Genomic DNA, 5,794 nt, shown 5'->3' on the forward strand with positions numbered 1-5,794 from the left:
CCCGGTACCCCACTGGTTTGAGGGATTGACATGACAGCTGATTTAGTTATTAAATCGGTGAAGGAGTCAACGTTGGTGGGTGGGCAAGTTTGAATATTATTCTCAATTCCGATTTGATAGGTGGTCCAGTCGGCTTCTTGTAGTTTCCAGCGGGGGCGAGCGGTGATTTGTGGTGTTGATCCTTCGATAGTTATGTGGATGGGGAGATGATCGCTACCACAGTCATCTTCGATGGTGTACCAGTTGAATCTAGGACATAATACCCAGGAGACAAGGGTAAGATCGAGAGCAGAGGTGTTCCCAGAGGAGGGGTCAATACGTGTGGGGCTACAGTTGTTCAAGATTGTTAGATTATTCGAAATGATAAAGTCCTCAAGGAACAAACCTTTACGACAAGAGTGGGAGCTTCCCCATAGGGTAGAGTGGGCGTTAAGGTCTCCCATGATAATTACGGGGGGAGGTAGTTGTTGGTAAATAGTTTCAAGACCATCAGTAAAATCTTGATAGCTGATTGAGGGGGAGCAATACTGCCGCTCATAGCAAGTCCGTCCCATTTGCGTTTTCATCATTTTTCAGTTTATCGCAGTAAACACATTAATTTCATCTGTAGTTTCAGCAGAAAACTTTGTTGTCAGTACTTTGTTCTGATGAACATTGAAAAAAACCTCAAGTAAATTTGTCCCATTGAACGAATGATCGCAAGTCGGTCCCATATGGCATAAATCATCGCAAGTCGGTCCCACAGCCATAAGGGCCCAGCAAATGATTTTCAACAGAATCAAAACAAAAAAAATAATCCTTATAAAGCGAAAATCTTTCATTAGCCGTTGCAGAGACAGATTCTGTTGATAACTTTGAATTAAAACGCATACAAGTGCCGGATTACTGAAGGACTTTTTACGATTTTTCAATGCCGTTTTTCTCATTTCAACAAAAACGCAAATGGGACGGACTTGCTATGAGCGGCAGAATAGAGAGATACAACAGTGATTTCGAGTGGGGATTCAAGACGGGCGCATATACTATTAAACGGGGATGAGAGTGGTATTAATTTGTAGGGAAGGCCAGTTTTTATTGCAAGACCAGCGCCTTGGCCAGATGGGTCTATTATGGTTGTGTATCCTTTTATTTGATTTGATAGTTTGGATGAGTGTAGAGTTTCCTGGAGGGCAAGCATTGTGGGTTGATACTTGGCTGTTAAGAGTTCAATTTCAAGAGATCGTGCTTTCAATCCACGGAGGTTCCATTGGATTGCGAAGTTGATTTTATTTTTCCTAGCAGGGGTTCGTGGGTGAGGGGAGGGGTTTGGGGAGTTTATTGGTTGGGTGAATGTAGCCATTTCAATTAAAAGGAGGAAAAGATTGGTGTGACTTACCGCTGCTGGAATTTGGGAAGTGTTGGGACGTGTTGACCTTGCCTGAGTTGGGTGGATTTGGTTGGTTGTCCTGGGAGCGTTGAATAGGGTGCTTTACTGGGTTTCGTTCTCGCATTTTCTTTGAAGGGTTCTTTTTCTTTTCCGTGATGGCCACAGAACTTTTTTCACTGCTGGTTTGGGACTCCTCGGAAGAAGCATTTCTGGTACGCTTGGGGGTGGTAAGGTGGGTGGCGGAAGACCGAGTGGTGGTCATACTGGTGTCACTAGCGGTTTCGTCGTCGTCACTGGTTTGTTTTTCTTGGGCTTTTTTGGTGTACATGGCCAGTTGTGCGGTCAGGAGAGCTACCTGTTTTCGAAGTTGGAGGATTTCTAGTTCCTGATTAGAGATGTTCCGTTCTTTGTTCAGCCGTTGTTGGAGACTACTGGAAGCGGTCTGACGGTTCCGGAGTTCTTTTGTGGCTTCTCGGTGGGAAATTCCAGCGTCGGTTCGGATTTTGATAATATCCTGCTCTTCCTTGAAAACAGGACACATACGGCTGTTGGTTGGATGATCGTTCTGGCAATTTACGCAATGGGGTTCGTTCTCGCAGGAGGCATGGACTTCCTTCTCACCACAGGTCATACAGATAGGATCCTGTTTGCAGTTTTTCTTGGTGTGGCCAAACGTGCCACATTGCAGGCACAGCATTGGGCGGGAATAGTAGGGCCGGGTTGGCGTTTGGATGTAACCGAATCGAACAAATCGGGGCACAACAGTTCCTTGTATGGTGAGTACCATGGTGTGGGTGGGTGTGATTTTGCCATCCACCTTCCTCTGGAAGCGGTAAACGTCGATGATTCCTTGGCTTGAAAGATCCTTGGTTAGTAGCTCGTTGCTTGCGCCTTCCACCTCCCGGCAAGTCACAACACATTTGCAAGTGTTGAGTGTCGGATGATGGGTGATGGTGACAGGAGTGGAATCGATGAGATGGTTCATTTTAAGCAATTTTTCCACTTGCTGAGCCGATCGTACCTTCAGCAAGTAGGCGTTTCCGTTTTCTGATGGGTTTCCTCCGATAATTTTTCCGACTGCTTGTTCGATGGACTTAGAGATGATGAATGGGTATGTTGGGAGCTTTGCGGGTGCAACAGGCTTGAGCTGGAGAAACTGAACAGCACCATTTTCATCTTTCGGGTCCATCCATTCCGGAATTCTTCTCGCATTTGGATTTGGTGGATGGGGTGCTTGACCCCATGGTGGGGGATCTTCCCCCATGACGACAGAACTGGCAACTTGTTTGGAACAAGCACCAGAAGCAATGCCACAGTTGATTATAAAAATCCCTTCGATTGGATGTCCGTGTTAGAGGCTACTATCGTACTTTTGACTCACGTACAGACTAGGTAGAAAACACGTCCGGTCGTGTCGACGGTTCGATGGGAACTGATACACGAGAACGCAATGAGAAAAAACTACACTTTACGCAGAGTGAATGGAAAAAACGTCCGATCGGTAACGCGGTCGAATGGACTACTTTTCGAAACCGCCTCAGTATTTATCTCTTTTTTTACCCCTAGCACACGCATTCTGCACTGAACCAAATCGGGCTATAAAATGTATAAGATGATTCTAATAATTATTACCAATACAATGACTAATAGAAACTAACGGTAAATTCATTGAAAATCATAACAAAATCCAATACTTTCTACCAGTTCGACGATATCTGACAGTATCCAGTGAAAGATACTAGAAAATTCAATAAATTTTAATAGCTTTTAACACTTTTTAAAATGTACAGGAAAATCCAGTAGTGGTTCGTTTAATTTTCGATACCTGTTCAGAATCAGAGAAATTAAACTATAAGCTGCCGCCGAACATAAATTGAACTAAAGAATATGGTTAGGTCTATTTCTGATCCCATGTTTGTTTATCAGGTTGGTGCGGAATCGGAAACTTCTTCAGCAGCAAATAATTGAACAATGAGTGATAAAAAAATCCTCAAGAATATTACAACTCGTTGTAAGTTAACATAACTTTTCCAAATTAAATAATAATTTTGTTTTTTCAATGAATTTGTGTTTTTCAGCTCACATTTTATTTAAATGAGAACATCCGGATTAATAAAAATTAGTCATCTGTTCAGAGAAACTTTCGGGCGCGTAATTATGATCCGGAAAATGCTCACTGAAGAGGTTCATCATACTTAACCAGCATCAACATGAGAAGAATAATAATAATTAAGCTTAATTTTTAAGCTAAAATTTGAAAAAGCTGATGAATACCGCTGTTTTTATTCAATTTCCGATTCGCGGGATTTGGTTCTGACACTCTACAGGAACCCGAACCAGAAGAACTCCCGGACCTGCCCCCGATGCCAGTTGAACAGATCTTCGCAATTATGGAAAGTTTTTAATCGGTAAGTTTAAATAAAAAAAGGTTCCTCAACGATAAGTTTTTTTTTTCAATAAATATTATTTGCAGGTGACAACATACAAACGGAGTACGAAATGGCCTGTGGAATCCTTAAACCTGGACATTACTGCTGAGAACATATATAGATCTGAATCCGTAATAATCTTCAAATTTACATGATATGATGAAAGTTTTCTTTTTCAATTATGCCATTAAATTTGTTTTATCAAGTTTAATGATGTATTTCCTTTACGCTACAGTGAATAAAAATAAATAAACTTATGAATAAATTGAACCACTGCATGTTTTACGGAATCTATGAACTATTCATTTTACTTTTTAAAATAATAAATTAAATCATCCTGGAGAATTTTGAAATTCATTGAAATTTCCTATAAAATTAATCACCTCTATTTCGACCGTCAAATCGTAAAAAGTATTGGATTTTCCTTTAGTGCAAAAACACTAAAATTTCCAATAAACCTTATAGCCCGATTTCGGTCAGTGTGGTGCTCTCGGCGAAAGCAAAGAACCGAAAATACACCCATAAAATTTATGAGTTGCAAATTTTGCAAATGCGTTTTTTTTAAATTTATTAATTTTATCTTTCATGACAGAATTTTATTGACATGATGTATAATTTTTTTTCTTGTTATTTCCTTGTCCATACTACAATCTCTACTGAGGATCAGCCAGCTGATGCGTTCACGAAGGCGTTACCAAGGGCGAGGCGTTACCAAGGGCGGTTTTCTTTGGTAGCAGCAAGCAGCAACTCCTGCTGCCACGAGCAGAATCAAAACAGTTTGTTTTGGTTCCACATGCTCTGAGTCAATTCGCAATCGAGAACAATAGATCAATGATTGCTGATGACAGGTGATGATGATAAACGCGGTATAAATGTTTACATCATCACACGGTTAAGCGAGACAACACAAATTGGGTTCGTGGTAACACAACAGTGTTGCCAGATATTCTGGGTAAGAATATCAAAGTACTCATTGAGAAATGAGTACTTTCCCGGTTAGGGAATATAAGATGTGGAAGTGACAATTAGCTATCGCTTATTAATATAGTTGTAATCTAATGACCTCACAGACGAAACATGAATAAAGATAACTCTATTCCACCACTGAAACCTGCGTTTTTCAACAAATTCGAAGGCGCCAATGGATTTTAAAAATATGATCTGTTTTGATGTAAATCGTATTAAATTTGAAAGAAAAAGTTTTTGTTTTGATCAAATTATTTGTTAGTTCGAATGTAGCACTTCCCATGCCGAACCCTGTAATTAAACTCTGGATAACTGTTTCAAGTTAACTGACTATTGCATGTTTTCTGAACGGATGTAGAAACTTATCGATCTGTTTGTTTTGATCATCTGAATCGTAGTTCGTTAGAAACTCGATAAGTGTCAATGAATAAAGATAATTTCGTGTTGATACGCGAGCGCTTAAAGTTAAACCATATTGATCTAATTTCAAAACAGGGTTCTTGAAATGCCAAAAAAGTTGCAAAACGACACACCATTTTGTACACTTCAATGAAAGTTTGCGTCACCGGTGTTTGTTTAATAAAGTTAAGTATCAAAAGAATAAGGAAATGATAACAAAATAGTGGAGAAGAAACGTTTTCTACCCGAGGGATTGAAATATGGTGGTTTCAATATTGATTCTGGTTGGGACTGAGGCTCGATTGAGGTGCAAAAAATAAATGCGCGCTTTCTCCTTCCCTCCAAACTGACTGTGCATATTGAAACATTTGAAGTATTAAATTAGGCAGTTCTATAAATAAGTCATTTCGGTCGTATCGCCATTATCCGCACCTGCACATAAGTATACTACCTACCACGCTCATCCCCATTAATCGGGAAAGGATATTGAACTCATCGCCTCGTTCGCAGATAGATTACCAATGCAACTGAGCGACTCCGCCTGGATGTTAAATCCCTCGCTGTCCTCCCCCTATTTGGGCTGATTTATTTTTATTCCGACGTATATGATCTCATACGAATGGTCATCAAAGTT

The 5,794-nt window shown here is 40.3% G+C and overlaps 1 long non-coding RNA gene across 1 annotated transcript; it reads left to right on the forward strand.

Annotated features, from left to right (window-relative positions):
• Positions 1 to 3,083: 3,083 nt before the first annotated feature.
• Positions 3,084 to 4,027, forward strand: LOC129750700 (uncharacterized). The gene is made up of 3 exons (XR_008738462.1): positions 3,084 to 3,377; positions 3,445 to 3,774; positions 3,840 to 4,027. It is a non-coding gene; the product is annotated as an uncharacterized LOC129750700 (long non-coding RNA).
• The last annotated feature ends 1,767 nt before the right edge of the window (positions 4,028 to 5,794 follow it).

Source organism: Uranotaenia lowii, chromosome 3, assembly GCF_029784155.1.
Source record: "Uranotaenia lowii strain MFRU-FL chromosome 3, ASM2978415v1, whole genome shotgun sequence".
NCBI classification, from domain to species: Eukaryota; Metazoa; Arthropoda; class Insecta; order Diptera; family Culicidae; genus Uranotaenia; species Uranotaenia lowii.